At 51.8% G+C, this 16,880-nt stretch overlaps 1 long non-coding RNA gene across 1 annotated transcript; it reads right to left on the bottom strand.

Moving 5' to 3' along the window:
* Nucleotides 1-1,744: 1,744 nt before the first annotated feature.
* LOC144288061 (uncharacterized) lies at nt 1,745-9,026 on the bottom strand. Its single transcript, XR_013356027.1, has 3 exons — nt 8,667-9,026; nt 6,784-7,026; nt 1,745-3,089 (listed from the first exon to the last, which is right to left on the bottom strand). It is a non-coding gene; the product is annotated as an uncharacterized LOC144288061 (long non-coding RNA).
* Nucleotides 9,027-16,880: the final 7,854 nt, after the last annotated feature.

A 16,880-nucleotide genomic window follows, 5' to 3' on the forward strand; every position in this document is an offset into this window, starting at 1 on the left:
AACGAATTGTAGGATTTCATATAAAAAGATAAATTTAAAAATCTGAAAATAACCCGTTTAAAGCCTTATAATTTGTATTTAATGTAGAGAGAGGAGTGTCTAGTGCATAGCTACCCTTCTCAGCCTTTATTTCTCCTCCTGAATGGCTGCAGAAGATTAAAAAATAGCAGAAACTAAACCACCATTCTCACACTTGTGAAAATCCAGATCTGCTTACAGGATGAAGTGGACACATACATGTTTGCTTCCTGGTGACCCGTTCTCCCCTTGTCCTAACCCGTGTTCTGAGGTCAGTATCTTTCACCGAAACTTCAGGAGCGCGGCACATGACCCGAACCCAAACAGCAAATGTCAGGACTTGGGATGGTAGTGCTAGAACAGGGGCCCTTCCTTGAGAAGGAAAGATATATATAGCTGGCCGCTGCTGGCCTCCACGCAACCCCGAGAGGAGACCACTCCCAAGACAAGCCAGTGTTGAAGGAACAGAGCCAGAACATTGAGAGGAACTGGGTCTTTTTTATCATTTGAGCCCTGTATCAAGCTTTATGTGAAACCTTGAATTGGGCAATTATATTTGTTCAAGCTATTTAAACTGAATTTTACTGGTAAAAGTACGTCTTACACAGGTCTCCGAAACCTGTGTGAAAAACCAGCAACCTTTAGTGTCCATCCTCGAAGGGTGGCTCAGAGCACACATCCTGAGTGAGTTAAAAGGAAGAAATGAATTATTTTACCCAAATGGACACTCCGGACAGGCAAAAACAGCTGTCCTCTCACACATGTCAAACTGTCTTTTATATCTACTGGGCCAGAAGTGAGCCGTTCTGTCATCCTGCTCTAAACTCAGGAATTTTTTCCTCCAATTAGGAAACTTGGTTTGTTCAGAAGCAGTATTATTCTAAGAGCTGACTTTTCAGCATCTTGAAAGTTCTCTGTTATAGTAATGGAGAACACAAATGTGAGACACTGATATTGAGAGGGAGCATCTCTGTAATGGTGCATCACAAGAACAAGACAGACCCAGAGTGCAAGCTGAGAGGGATCAGAGATCCCTTTGTTGAATTTTATCAGTTAGACCAATGAGCAAATATAATGGGCTGAGGTTTAAGTATTATTTAGTTCTCAGTCTCAAAGCTATTTTCATCCCCCCACTGATTGGAACTACAAATCCCTGCCTTACATGCACACAGGATTCACATATAAAGAACATGTATATATAATAGCCCTTGAAAGTTTATGAAGTGCTTTCCTGAGCATCGCAAAAACACTACTAATAAGCAGGAATCATTAGTATTTCCACTGCCTGCGTGCAGCTTAGAAGGCGTACGCCCCACCCAGACCAGCGGGCCTGTGGCAGAGCAAGGACTCCCGCCCGAGCCTTGGGCCCCTCTGCTGGCGGCCCTGTGCTCCTTCTCACGTGCAGCCAACCCATGGCGTGTGCTGTCTCTGCAAGTGACTTAGATAAACTCCTTGATGATTTTGAAAACATGCAACGATTTTATCACTACACGCCACAGGCCCCTACGGAGGGCAGGCACGGTTAATCCTGACAGTATCTAATGTGTGTTGAGCACTCTCCTGGGTGCCTATGAAAATGATCTTGATAGAAACATTTTCTCATATTTTCCAAATCACTCTTTTTATGGATGGTTAGATAGAAGATGGTACATCCAGTTTTTGTGTCTAACCATTTTATTTAATTTTTTAGAACATTTTATGTTTAACAAAATAGGTAATGGTTTAGTACAAGCTTTTCTCTGTCTTTTCTGGTTTTTCTGAAGGCTTGGGAAGGCTGCTTTTATAGATGGGAAGGGAAAAGTACATTTTGTCTGATTGACTTAACCTAAAATAAATTTTGCTTCACTTTCTTTAAAGGATTTCCATTTTTATTGGGAAGAGAGTTTATTCCATAGCTTCATTATCACTTTAACTGGCGAGCCAAGAAATAAGTTTTAGAAATAAGCCCACAATGATCTGTTTTCCAGATTCAATGTTATTTAGAGGAATACAATCTTTTTTATAATACAGAACAAGAATAAGATGACCTAGACACCCCGACTTTGGATCTGTACTCCTGTCTCATCAACTTGTTGGCAGAATTTTTATGGAGACTTTTTTTTATTCGTTGTTGATTGAATAAGCTAAGCAAGCTTATTTAATTGTCCTCAAAGTTGTGCAGTTCTAAGGGTGTGAGTGCAGCTGGGAAACTGAGTAACAGCCTCTGTGGCCTTTCTGACAAGGCACAGCCTTGCCTGCTTATAGCAGACATCCATCCATCCATTTTGGGTAAGTCTTAGGGTGTGTATACCAAACCCAAAAGCACAAGTGCCCTGAACAAGGAAGAGGGCTCTAGGATCCTCCATGGCTAGTTAATGTGATCCTCACTGTGTCTTTACAGGTAAACCCATCAAACTTAAAAACCTTTCAGTAAGACCAAAGCACGCCAATCTGTCTTATACTTAGAGTTAACCAAATGATGACTTTTTGCTTTGATGACAGTCAAGGCTGGCATTACGGAGTGCCTGCTAAGCCATAGATACTGATTGGTGTGCCTTATTTAATACCTATTTAATCCTCACAATGAATGGGTGATGGCTGTTATTACCCCCATTTTACAGATGTGGAAACTAATTTTGTAAAGATCCACAGCCAATAAATATTGAAAAACCAGTTGATTCCTACTCAAGTGAGAAGGTGGCAACTGAAAACCACCACTAGGGGTTTTACAGCTGTCATCCCAGATCCACAGTATCTGACTAGGCAGCACATTTCATGGCCGATGTGGTTCAAGAAAGGCTTATGGACATGGGCCTGCCATTTTGCTTTTTACCCCCAAGGAGCAGGTGCAGTGGACCCACTTAAGTCCAAGCTTAGGATGCTTGCAGACTCCGGAACTGGAGCCAGATGGCCTCTGTTCCATCACACTTCACTTCTCAAGAGTAGCTCTGTACATGGTGGTGTCCCCATCACGTGCCTCCCTGTAGGAATTCAGATAGTTGGTCCACTGCCATACAGCCCAGTCGCCCAGTTATGGCCACCATAAACCTTTGTTGTTAGAAGAGAAAACAGAAGCAGGACTGTCCTGTTGTCTTGAATGGAAAAAAGAGAACATGGTTGAGACCCAGAGAAAAAAATAACAATTATGTACATGATTCTACAATAAATATCTCCCATGCGACTTGTTTATACATCTAGAGAATCGATAAAGTGAGAAACCGCGATTCACAAGGTTGGGTTGTGAGTATTCCCTCTTGGGGGAAGAGCCACACTTTATTTACAGCCTGCCCTTCCCCGTGAGGCCCCTGCCTGGGGTGCGCTAAGCAGGTAGTGCAGGGGCCAAGTGGCCCTGTATGAGACCAGCCGTGGACCCTAGACCTGTTTCCTACGCACACACCCTCGGTGGGGAGCCTGGGGTGGAGGGAATGTTGAAATAACTTCTAGGCCCACAAGGGAACAGTCCCTGCCCAGGGTGCCACGTCAGCACATGAAGCTTAGATCATCCTCTTTCCCTGTCAGTGCTCTGCTTGACCAGAAATGTGGTATATCTGGGCAGCCACGCCACCAACGCCAAGCCAGCCCTGGGCTCTGTACCTACTAACCTATTCCCTCTCACCCTAAACAAATTTGACGTGTGGCTCCTGCCAATCACATATTTGCTGGGTTGAGTTTTTTTTCTTCCCTCTTCTTTATTCTTTGTCCTATAAGAGCTTTCTGCCTTCAGCCTTATTTTTGCAGTTCACCAAAGGGAGACTGCCCGCTTCACCAAGTGTTTATCACCTAAATTGCCTTCTTGAGTCCCACACAGGTGGGAAGGTTCAGAGGGCTCGTAGGGAGAATCAGTGGGTGAATCGGTGGCAGGGACAGGAGCCAGCCCCACGCCCACACAACTGACGTGTTTGCACCGTATACTAATGCCAACTTGTATGGGAACAATGAAACGTTTTTATAGGACTAGAGAGGTGGAGAGCTGTTTCAAAAATTATGTCATTTTATAGGTCCACTCAGGAAGGAAGACGACAGGTGAAAACTAGATATGATAAGACTGCACTTTCCTGGTGCATTAATAATTAAATGGTGCCCACCATGAGTCAGAGCTACCTGCCTTGGCACCGACAAGGGCAGGATGAACCCCCAGAGGTGAAAACCCACCGTGGGTCTTTAGAATGGTTGTTTTCATTTTTGACCTCTGCCTTACCAGCACCACCCACATGTTCTCCTGCACTCCCCAGTAGGCTTATTTTAGGGTCCCAGCTGGAGAGCGCTGGAATCTCAGCATGGATTCTTTCAAATTACCTGATTGTGTTCAAAGGGACAGAGGATGTCCTTTCATAGTTCAACCTTTCTAATTTGCAATTGGTTTACAGGAGGTAAAAGATTTAATGTTCATTTAATTAATGCACCGAATATTATGGTCACAGCTTGTGATGTTCTACAGACCCAAAGTGATAGCAGCAACCAATTGGCTGAAGGGAAGTAGTTCACCTCAGGAGTTTGGTCTGCTGGATTCCCATGAGATAATGGTACACATTTTTAAGGGAGGGAGGGAAGGAAAGCAAAAGGTATTCCATAGTCTTCGTATGTTACTTAAAACTGCCTCCTCACTTGGGGTCAAAAACATTTCTAGACTTCTTGGAAACTGGGGACACTGTAGTCCATGAACCACTAGAAGGCCAAACCCCAAGATCCTCGCACCTAATTCAGCCTTTGCATCTCTGTCAGGCTTGTGTCCCTAGTTTATTGTCTTAATTGATGAAACTGATTCCAGAGTCCCCGGGAGAAGGAGTGTCTTCCTGCATCAGGTTCTCACTGGGAGGGGTAAAGAGCCTGGTGTGGGCTTGGGGGGTCACTCATATTGTGAAAGTGGAACCTGAAGTAAATGAACTGTGGACAGAATAGCCTTTGATGGGTCGGCTTTTCTAATTTGAAATTAGTTTGCAGTGGGTGGAGGATTTAATGTCTGTTTAATTAATCCACCATAGATTAATTACTGTCACAGCTTGTGAGGTTAGAGAGACCCAGACTTGTGGGGTGTCAGGCACAGAGCCCGGCACAAAATAACAGCTCAGGAAATAAGCTAGCTCTGTGGGTGGTGGCCCATTTGACTCCATTTCATTTACTCTACTTCGCATTTCAGAATTTTTTCGTCTCAGCCCTCGTGGGTTATCCAGTCCCACTCTTCTTTAGATGAAGAAACTCATCCAGGAAAGGCTGTGACTTGTCTGAGGCCACCCAGCTTTCTGACTCTCTGTTTCTTGAACCCCCCCCCACCACCACCAATCTTATTCTGTTGACAATTACATCGCCCATCTTGCCATTTATAGCTTTGACTTTATAGCTTTGGGAAGCACCTTAAAATATTATTGCAAATGCTCTACCCATCCAAATGTGCACGCTCCATGACTAATAATGAGGCTCTTAAGTGGCGGCATAGGAGAGCCGCAAGATGATAGCTCATGTGAAATGAGGAATCTGAGCAAATGGGATTTGGTAATGGACTTTTCAGGGACACCAGTTTAATGACCATTGGTCCGCGGTTACGTTGGCATGTTCTGTATTTTGAAAGGCACAAAATGTCAGGCCATTGCCCAAATACTGGTTGAGATTTTGATTATTTTGCAGAATTGTAGCAAAGTATCTCAGGACTGACGTTTTTTCCCCTTCTTTAAAGCTTTCTATTTGATGTTTCTGTCCTTTGTTTACGAGTGGTACTTACTAGTGTTTGTAGATCTAGCAAAAAAAAACCCACAAATTTTTCTCTCCTGTTGCTCAGTGGTTTAATTGCTCTGTTCTTGGAGTAGTAGTAGCTGCCCTTGGATTTGAGAGCATTCATTCACTCATTCATTCATCAGACTTTTTGCAAGTACTGTTATGCACAGCGGCAGAGGGGGGATGAAAGGAACGCAAAAGAGATTAGATGTGGTCCTCACCCCAGGGAGCACAGTCTCAGCACAGTCTCAGGGAGGAGAAAGGCCTGATTTCAATAAACAGCAATGATGCAAGGCAGAACATGAGGCCAGGTCAAGGGACAGCATGCCGAGGTCACAAGGGACTGAGTCATCCCCAGGTGCCCCTCTGGGAAAGGGGTCATGATGTGAGTCCCAGCTGGACCTCAAGGAATGCTGGGAATTATGAGAAGTGGTGATGGGAATTGGCAGCAGGGGCAGGTGGAGAGCAGTGGCAGGGCAGGCATTCCAGAGATGAAAGAGGGTGGAGAGGTTGGTTGGCAGGTGAGGACAGGTGAGCAGGGGTCTGGCGTTGGAAGCTCTGCTATGGAATCTGTGCCCGCAGGTCAGTGGGAAGCTACAGATGGATCTTGAGCAAGGAAGCAAGGGGGGTAGCTTTAAATTTTAGAAAGATAAGAAATGATCAGAAGGATATAACCCCCTGATTTTACCTTTCCATCCAACAACCAATCCAGTTGGGTTTCTTAGGTTTGCTTGTCAACTCCCTTCTTTGGGGATGATTTGTCTCTGACCCCTCCCGCCCCCCCAGCTCCCTCTGGCCATGGCTCCGCTCTGGAGCAAGCCCTCAAGAGCCCTCAGAGATGCGCCCCAGCCTCCCTCTGAGCCAGGCCTGCTGCACCTGCTCCTGTTGCCCAGAAGGAACCTGGACAATGATAATCACACTGGAGTCACTCGTGTTCTTCGAGTTTCATGAGCTCAAGCAAACGGGGGATCTTGAGATTTCAACTAAGGACTCCAGGCTAGATCAGTGTCAGCACAGAGTGCAGTGCCCGAAGGCGAGCGGGTCTTACAGAAATTGCCAAATAATTCTCCTTCCTACCTGAGCTGCAAGCAAGTTCCTGATGAATGACTTTGCCGAGCCAGTCCCTAAGGGGGGCCAACTCTGGGAAGGGGACAGAACTGAATCGGGGGGAGCCAGCTGGTCTGCTCAGTGTGCCTTGGTCAAACCTTCAGCAAACAGTACATTTCCTTGAAATTCAGCTTCTTTGTCTATAACGTCAAAGCACTGAGAGATCCTAAGGTTCCTTCGGCTCTGTGACTCGATGATTCGGCCCAGCTTCATCTGTTAAAACATGTTAGATCAGTTTCTCTGGTTTTCGTTACCCTACAACGGAAAGCATTTTAAGCAATCACATTAACTCAATTCACGGGGCTTACGGGACACTTCCTACCAGCCTACCAGCCGCCCCCAGCCTCTGGGGCAGGTGGGGTCACTGCACACATTTGCACCCTCTGCCTCCCACCCCAGGTGACCCAGTGGCTTCCCAGGCTTCCCTGAGCCACTGACATTGGTCTCCTGGGATTGCTTTGGTCTCTGGCACAAAATCGGAGGTGAGCCGAGGACTCAAACATGCTTGTGCAGCTCAGCGGGTCTTTCACTGTTGGGTGATCCACCAGAGGAATGGTGCCCTGGGCGAGCCTGGGCGGGGAGCAGAGGGCCCCCCGGAGCCCAGAGGGCTGCCTGGAGCAGAGACGGAGCCGGGCCTGGGCAGGGGAGCGGAGGAGGGGGAAGGGGGGTGGTGCTCGCTGTCACAGGCCCCGGGTTTGGGGGTGATGTGTCCTGCCGCACTGCTGAGGGCACAGCCGCCTAGAGGCACCCTGGTGGAGGACTGGGTGCCCCCTTACCCTGTGGGGCTGAGCACTAAGTGCAGGAACGGGAGTCGAGCGTTGTAAGCAGTACAGCCACTTGTTACTGTTACCAGAGTCCTACACTGAAGGAGAAGCCCTCTTAGGGGGACCGGGAGGGAGATGCTGGGCTGACATCTGTGGGTTGGCCTGGCAGGACGGCTGGGGTCTCCCGCTCCTTTTGGATGAGGGGGAAGACAGAGGGGGGAGGGGGGAGGGGGAGGGAGGAGGAGTCAATCAGGTTCAGGGGCGTGTATCCATCCGTCCCAGGCTCCGCTGGCCCGGAAAATCCGGGAGGGGAATCTAGGAGGCGGGCGGCCTCCTCTGTGTCCCGCCAGGAGGACAGCTGGGGACTTGGTCCCTGCCGGCCCATGGGGCACCCGGGGAGCCCTTGCTGAGGCTTCGGGAGAGCGCGCGAAGGCCCCGCAGGTGCCGAGGAGGAGGGGGGCGGGGAAGGGCCGCGAGCCCCCGGCCCACGTGCCCCGCGGCCTGGGCCGAGCCCGGGGCGGCCCTCCCGGGTGGTGCTTCCGAGGGCGCGCGTGGGGCAGTGGCGGCCCTTCCTCGAGCCCCGGGGCTCCTCGCGCTCCCCGCGCCGGGCCCTGCTCCCCGGCCCCGGCGGCGCCCCAGGTCCTCTTGCGCCTTCTCGGTGCTCGGCCTTGGCGCGCACGTGGGGCTCGGCCCGGCCAGGCGTGGGGGCGGCCCGCGGACAGCAGGGCCTCAGCTCCGGGGTCTGGGGTTGGCGCTCACCCCGAGACCCAAGGCCGCCGGCTTCGCGCTGAGCGCACCCGCGCCGCTAGGAGGCCTGCTTCCTCCGCTTAGGGCCGCCTCGGCCTTCCCCCCCCCCCCCCCCCCCCCCCCCCCCCCGAGAACAATTACTGTCTTTAGAAATAATTTCCTTATTAATCATGTTATTTGAATAAATGTGCCATTTTAACGTATTTTTTTCCTCATCTGAAGGTTTCCTATTAAGGAGTGTGTGTGAGTGTGTGTGAGTGTGAGTGAGTGTGAGTGTGTGCGAGTGTGTGCTGACGGAGGAAGTTGAGCGAGAAGCGAGCAGCTGGGGTCCAAAGTACTCACCCCTCAGCTCGGGCGGAGGCAGAGAAGCTCCACTTGTCTTGCACGTTGGAGATTCTCTCTTTAAAGAAAAAAAGATTTTATTTATTTATTCATTCATTCCCGAGAGACACACAGGGAGAGGCCGAGACCCAGGCAGAGGGAGGAGCAGGCTCGGTGCGGGGAGCCGGGTGCGGGCCTCGATCCTCGATCCGGGACCCCGGGGTCACGCCCCCAGCCAGGGGCAGACGCTCCACCGCTGAGCCAGCGGCGTCCCACACGTCGGAGATTCTTTGCAAGATTTTGCTTGTTTTTTCCTGAAACCAGGTGGCACCCGCTGGTTGCTGGGGGCCCGCGGGAGGCGCAGCGCCGCCGGGCAGTGCCCTGCCCTGCTCTGCTCTGCGCCGCGGGGGTCCCCGACTTTCCTCGGGGCGGCGCCTGCACCGCGGAGCTCCCCTCGAGGCTGGGACACCCCGACACCGGCGAGGCCGACCCCGTGCACTTCCCGCGTGTCCGGCCGTTGCACACATGCGCAGACACTTCAGCCGTGAGGCGTCTCCAGACACGCTCGGCCCTTAACCGGTCGGAGCCGCCGTGTGCGGGGTGGGTCGTCGCCCCCTTCGCGACCGACCCTCGGGCGCCCCTGGGGTCAGAGCAGCAGGGGGGTGACGCGCGGCAAATGTGCTTGCGCCTCCCTGCGTGCGGAGAATTCACCGCGGCTCACAGCGCGGCAGCGGGCGGAGGAGGGGCCGCCGGGCAGGTCCCGGGACCCTCTGCCCTCCCGGTTCCTCGCGGGTCTGATAATCTCGCTGATGTGAGAAAGATTAACAGGAGAAAGTGGACGCCGCGACCGAGCCTCCAAGGCGGGCCAGACAGCGGCTTGTCTGCCTTCCAGACGAAGAGGCACTTATTTGTGAAGATCTGACAAAACGGGGGGGGGGGGGGGGGGTTGGAGCTTCAGAAGCAGCGACAGAGCCGGTTCATGCAGAGTCCGCAGCCTGGGCTCCCGTCTCTGCCACTAGGCTGCCTTCTGTGCCCCACGCAGGGAGGGCGCCTTCACAAGGGAGATTCACCTGCTGCCGTCAGGGGGACACATGGGGTCAGGGTGTCCTTCCAGCCCTGCTGCTTAAGCAGCTTTAATTCGAAATAATCAACCGGCCAAAGTGGTGTGTTTTGGGGTGGCCTGCTCAGGCCCCGCAGAGCCTGTTCTCGGGTTCCTCAAGAGACACAGATCCCAGTACTGCTGGGGGGGGGGGGGTTCGCACATGTAAGTGAGGTCACCAACCAGCTGATCTTAAAGTAGGGGCCCCCCGGTTGTCCAGGTGGCCCCCGTGTAACCCCACAAGCCCTTAAAAGCAGCCGAGCAAGGCGGAACATCCAGTTGGAGAACTAAGGCAGAAAGAGAGGCCAGAGAGGTTTGAAGCACCATCGGGGTCTTGGGGATGGAGGGGAGGCCCAGCCCCGAATGCAGGGTCGTGAGGTTCCTAGACCTGGGAATGACCCTGGCCCAAATCAGGGGCTGGGGGGGGGGGATCTTCAGTCTTACTGGGGGGGATTCTGCCGACAACTTGAGTGAACTCAGAAGTGGGTTCATCCTCGTGACCCCACGACACCTTGATTCCTGGGTTGTGTGGTTCCAGCCGCCGCAGAGAACCAGCTAGGCCCAGACTTGTGACGAGAGAAAGTGGCAGTACATTTATTTGTGCTGTTTTAATCTGCTGCCTTTGTAGTAATTTTTATCCGATAAATTTGCAGCGATAGGAAACGCATCCAAAGGGGGATACAGGCAAGGAGGCGAGGAGGGAAAAGAGCCCGAAGCCGGCCACCCAGCTAGCACGGGACCGTCCTGTAGGTCTTAGTGAGGTGGCAACACAATTCCTTGACAAACAACACTAACCACTGTTCATGTTGCTTGAGCTCCAAGTTGCACGTTTGGCCTCAACTTCGTGACGCTCCTTTTTTTTGTTTGTTTGCCAGGGTACGAGCGGTTATTTTAACCCCCTTCTGAGCTATGAGAAAATATGCTTTTCCTCATTTAAAAAAGATCGTTCCAAATGCGTTGAAGTTTCAGGTGTTCCAGGGGATTAATACTCAGTGTGGAGTAATCATTGGGTTGACGTGTTGGGGGTAAAGATGAGAATGTAGCAGAGGAGATCACAGAGCAGCCCGGTGCTGTCCTCTGCCTGCCAGGAGGTCTGGGAGTTGCCTCCCGTTGGGCCCACGTAGCTCAGCCAGGTGGGGTGTGCATAGTGTGTGAAGCTATCAGTGACGTCCCAAGAATTGCACAACTCCATAGGACTCTTGGCCACATTCGCCGTTTCCCTTGCTTTTCAAATCCACTACAATGTTCTACTTTGTCAGAACGATTGTGGCCATTTCAACCGATTAATTTTGGAAAGGTGGAATTTCCAGCTGTTTGTGCCAGGTGTGCTCACACCTGTGTGCCCAGTGCATACGGGATTGCAGTGAACAAAATTTCCTGAGCCAACTGGCCACATAGAAAAGGTGAGATAGGGGTACATGCATGTCCATGTCGGTGGCCCAGGAAGGGGGAGCTGTGGAAGCAGCAGGGCTTCAGGTGCTTCTCCAGTGTCCCAACGGCCAGAAGCTGGGCCACACAGAGGCCCTTACAGGCTCCCCTGAAGGACTCAGAACACAGCCCCCTGAAAACACCTACCCCCATAGGGCACCAAGAGCAGCTAGGAGTGAGTCAGAATTCTGCACCAGCCAATGGGGAGGTTTACAGCTGGGCCCAGTCTTGTCCCAAACCCTTAGTCCAAGAAGCAGAGGCAATCGATAGGAAAGGGATGACATGGGGCCCAATGAGCTAAAGAGGCACTGGCCCTCTTCCCTCTCCGTGCTCCATACCCAACACACCAGAGGAGCATTGCCCCGAAGATTCAGAGCTGAGCCCCAAGCGCCCCCTACATACAGTCAGCCCTCGAAGACGGGAGAGGAGGAGGCTAAAATTGAATTTAATATTAGGTCTGTGGTATGAACTCAAAATGTCACCAAGGGATGGAAATGGGAAAGTTGACACAGTATCAGCGAAAATAATGCTGGATGTTACACTCAGTGAAGTAAATCAGACAGAGAAAGACCAACACTGTATGATCTCACTTATGTGCATAATAATAATAATAATAATAATAATAATGATAGATGGGCCAAATGGGTGGAGGGGGTCAAGATGTACAGATTTCCAGCTATAAAATAAATAAGTCCTGGGAATGTAATGTTCGGCATGATGACTATAGTTACTAATACTGTATTATTGCATATTTGAAAGTTGCTGAGAGAGTAGATCTTAAAAGTTCTCATCACAGAAGAAACAATTACGTGACTATGTGTGATGAGGGATGTTAACTAGACCTTACTGTGGTGATCATTATATAATATATACAAACACTGAATCATGTTCACCTGAAACTAAGCTAAAGTTCTATGTCAGGGGCGCCTGGACGGCTCAGCTGGAGGAGCATGTGACTCTTGATCTCAGGTCATGAGTTCAAGCCCCATGTTGGGTGTAGAATTACTAAAAAAAGCAAAATAAATTTTAAGGTTCTATGTCAATTACACTTCAATAAAAATCAATCATTGGAGGGACGCCTGGGTGGCTCAGTAGTTGAATGTCTGTCTTTAGCTCAGGTTATGATCCCGGGGTCCTGGAATCGAGTCCCACATCAGGCTCCCAGCATGAAGCCTGCTTCTCCCTCTGCCTATGTCTCTGCCTCTCTCTCTCTCTCTCTGTATCTCTTATTAATAAATAAATAAAATCTTAAACAAATAACAATCACTGGAGAAAAATAAACCGGTTTCATGCTTCTATCCCCCCAGAGATGCGAACTGCCCAGGTACAGGTGACATATAGTAGAGGGGTTACACAGGCTCCAGGTGGCCCCAGGTTCTGGGTGAAGGTGTGGGAGCCAACAGGTTTGGACTGAATGTTAGGAATGACTGGAGGAAGAATAAGCCAACTATGAAGGAATGAATTCCCATGTCTGCAGGGATGCAGGCTGACGTGGGAGATTGGAGCAGATAGGTGCTCCCTAAAGTCACTTCAAACCTGGAGCTTCTCTTCCTCCCTTGGGACCCTGGGAGAGGTGAGTAGTGGGGGTGGCTCAGGGGGAGAGGGCAGGCAGGGGGCCATCTGCAACTGCGAATGGCCCTGGGTGGCTCAGGGCCTGGAGGTCCGTGGCACACTGAGCTGGACACCCCAGTCTGGGATCTCCAGTTGCCTCTGCCTGGCCTCAGACAGGCTCCTCTGCTGGCCACCGCTGCCTGCTGGCTGTGGGCATGGCGATACCACTGCACTGGCTGGTGCCCCGGGTCTGCCCCACGGCCTCCCTACAAGGGTACGGCAGTGACAGCTACTCACAGGGCCCTTGGCCCCAGGGCACCTGGCCTCTGCTCTCGCAGGAGGGCCAGCCACTGCGCCCCATGTGGTCATCTCTGCTGTGATATGAGCCGGGCATGAACATTTGCAAGTGGGAAAGGCCTGGCTGTGGAGCCATCGCCGGGGGCCGTTAGCAGGTGACTGTAGAGCTTGGTTGTGGGACTCCGCCACCCTGGTTACTGACGATTTAAGATTTGGGGGAAGAAATATAGAAACAAACAAACAAAAAATAACATGAGATCATGAAGTCCCCACAGGGCTCAGCAGGGTCCAAAGAACAGTGGGGTTCCGAGTCCAAAGATTCTGTGGGCCCTGGTCCTCCAGTCTCTTTCCCCAGGCATCAATCCTTTTATATTCTCCCCGTCTTGACTGATTAAAAATCATTCCTATTCCCCACCCTCATTCTTGCTTGGCCCACCTCCTCTGGTTCACCGGAAGAAGGCAGAGGGCTCCATGCCTTCACAGGAAGAGGCCCACAGCTGACTGCAAGGAGGCCAGGGTTGCAAGATTTAGCAAACAAAAAGCACACATCCTGGGATCCCTGGGTGGCGCAGCGGTTTGGCGCCTGCCTTTGGCCCAGGGCGGGATCCTGGAGACCCGGGATCGAATCCTACATTGGGCTCCCAGTGCATGGAGCCTGCTTCTCCCTCTGCCTGTGTCTCTGCCTCTCTCTCTCTCTCTCTCTCTCTCTCTGTGTGTGTGACTATCATAAATAAAAAAAATTTTAAAAAAAGCACACATCCATTGAACTTGAATTTCAGATAAACAACAGTCTGATGTTTGGGACAGACTTGCAGTAAGACCTTATTTGTTGTTTATCAGAAATTTTTTAAAAAGATTTTATGTATTTATTCATGAGAGAAACAGAGAGAGGCAGAGACACAGGCAGGGGGAGAAGCAGCCTCCCTGCAAGGAGTGCACGTGGGACTTGATCCCAGGACCCCTGGATCATGCCCTGAGCTAAAGGTAGATGCTCAACCGCTGAGCCACCAGGCGCCCCTGTTTATCAGAAATTCCAGTTTAACTGGGTGGGCAACCTGCAGTATCCTGCCACCTGGAGTTTGTGCAACTTAAAAGGATCAGTTGTGTTCTCAAATGTCAGGCCTCCTTCACCACCCCCCACGCCCCCAAAAAAGAACTAGCGGGATCCACTTCCTCGGCTTGGCGCCCACTGTATCATGTTGTTGCTAACAACTACCCTTCAGGGTTTGGTGCGCCTTTGCCCAGTGCTGTGACAGGCCCTTCACCCAGATGGCTGGCAAGCCTCTGTGCTTCTCTGGGGGGAGCCACTTACCCACTCGCGGGCTTTGCGTCAGGGCGCCTGGGGTGGGAGGGCTGCCCGGCGGGCTGGATCTGGGTTGCGCTCGGCCTTCCAGGCAAACGCCCGTTTCCCGTGGGGGTGCTTGCTCTCGGCCTGCCAGCTGACCGCAGTAGAAGGTTCCAGTCCAGCCCCGAGGCTCTAGTATCCTGAGCCTCCACGACTCAGGTCGGGTCCGCATCCCTGCAGCCCGCTCCACCGCGCATCACCTGGTTCCCGAGGAGCGGCCCCCGCTGGGGCGCCAGGCGCGCCGGCTGCTGCCTCGCCTCCCGGAGGCCAGAACGTGCCCCGAGGGACAGTGTGTCGCGCCCGTCCCTGCAGGACTAGTGGTTAGGAATAGACGGCAGCGGCCTCCCGGTCTGCGCGATCGCCCTTTGATGTCCCTGAATGCGAGGCAGAGCCCGGGCGGCGCTGAGCGCTGGTCAGCTCGCGCCTTGTTCTAGGGCGCACGGGGGCGGCTCTGGGGTGGGGGCCCCGCGGTCCGCCCGGCGCTCTCCTGTCACAGAGCGTTTCTTCAAAGCAATGAACATACATTTGATCCATCTTGCGTTTTAAGGAGACAATGGTTCAAAGGGTTTGCAGGGCTGACCTGCAAAGTCAGGAAGTCTGGAAGTCTGGAAGGAAAATGATGTCACGATGCTGGGAAGAATGTCCAGATATTCCAGAAGAAGTCTGGAAGGAAAATGGAAGTCGAAGTCTGGAAGGAAAATGATGTCACGATGCTGGGAAGAATGTCCAGATATTCCAGAAGACCGTGGCTGAAGAACTCAGGTTTTTGTTTCTCGCAGACTTGGGATCATTCAAAAAAGATGCCTTTAACTGTTCGTTCCAAAGAGCTTCGGAGCTTGAGCTGCGGCACCTGGAGCAGCTTTCCTTCCTGTGGTTTGTCAGACACCAGCCTGGCTGGGCCTGCGTGAGCCCGTGCACCGAGGCAGGGCAGGAGGGGAGGGATGCGGTTGCATTCCAGAGCAGCAGAAGGCCAGCAGCCGGGTTAGAGTGACGAGAAGACCCTAATAACAACAAGAAGGTGATCCTATTAGGTTTTCCTGCCTCTGCTGTGTGATCTTGGGCCAACTGCTGAACCTCTCTGATTTTTAGTTATCTCACTTGTAACATGTGGCAAAAACGGCCTCTGAAGACTGTTGCGCGTATTGATGAGATAATGAATGAGCAGCTGTTTTAGTGGGTGGTACGTGCTGGGTTACACAAGTGTTAACTCTGTCTCCCCTTTCCTTTGACTTGGTTCTATCACTATGTTTTACTCTTCCCCGCACCCCATTTAGTAGGGCATACATGTTACAGAGATCTCCTCCAAACGACTCTGGCCCCCCCGTCTCTAAGTGAGGAAGAAAACACAGGAGAAATAGTCATGGGGGGGGTAGAAGGAGAAAGCGTGGTTGTGATTTGTTCCATTCTCTCTGGGAGTGGGGGGTTCTCTTGTCTTCTGGAAGTGGGGGTTGTCCTTGCAGATGCCTGTGGTCCTGACACAGGCCGTGCTGTGGCCGGGGACTTTGGGGGCTGGGAATCGTCTGATGGAGGACGGTGGCCCTCTGGGTCTGAGCTCCCAGGACGGCCCAGGCCCGCTGTGGTATTTGGGCGCAAGGCAACCGGCATTCGGGAGGCTCTGTCAGTTGGCTGCTTGGGGAGAATTGTGTTCTTTACCATCTCATTTCACTTTTGCCTCATTGTCTGGGTTTCTTTATTTGTCTGTGATGAGGAGACTAGAGACAGTTGATTATCACTCGGGGCCACCCTCAGCGCAGAAGTGAGAGAGGCAGGCCCTGAGGGGGAGAGTCGAGACCTTTCAGAGCCAGGCCTGGAAGGTCAGGCCTGCTCAGACCCCGAAGGGAGGGCATGTGCATCAGCTGTGGGCTGGGTGCCTGGTAATCTCTCTACTATTGTGCAAAACCTGGAAACTGACCCAGCTTCCTCCCCTCTTCCACCTACTGCTCAGATGGTCCCTCATCCCACTGACTCCTTTTTATGGAAGAAAAAGTCTCACAAATGACCCATCTGGTGATCATGGTGTGGGGGTCAGTTGTCAGTTTCCCTGGTGAGAAGGGTTCCCTCGTAGAAGGAGGAGGCTCCTGCCTACTGTTGCTGTTGGCTGACCTGCTGCTTTGTGTGCTGATCAAACTCTAGTCTTGGGTCAGTGGCCTAGAGGATGAGGGGACGAGCACCATAGAACAATGGCCAAGCAGGCTGGGGAGACCCGGGGAGTCTGCACCGAGGGCACTCGAGGGTAGGTATCTCACCTGGACTGGAATGGTTAGGCCAGTCTTTTTAGAGCAAATGATGTTTAAGCTGAGACCCACAGAATGAACTTCAGACCCGGAAGCCAGAGCAGAGCATTCTGAGCAGCAGGAACAGGATATGCAGAAGGCTGGAGACAGGCAAAGAGCACTGGAGAAGCCGCCAACGCCCATTATGGTCAGCATACCCCGTGGGAGGAGAGAATGAGAAAGCTGGAGGGGTCAGCGGGGGCCGGCTGTGTGGGGCCTCCTCTCAGACAACTCTGCTTGCT

The sequence above is a fragment of the Canis aureus genome, chromosome 1 (assembly GCF_053574225.1).
Source record: "Canis aureus isolate CA01 chromosome 1, VMU_Caureus_v.1.0, whole genome shotgun sequence".
NCBI lineage: Eukaryota > Metazoa > Chordata > Mammalia > Carnivora > Canidae > Canis > Canis aureus.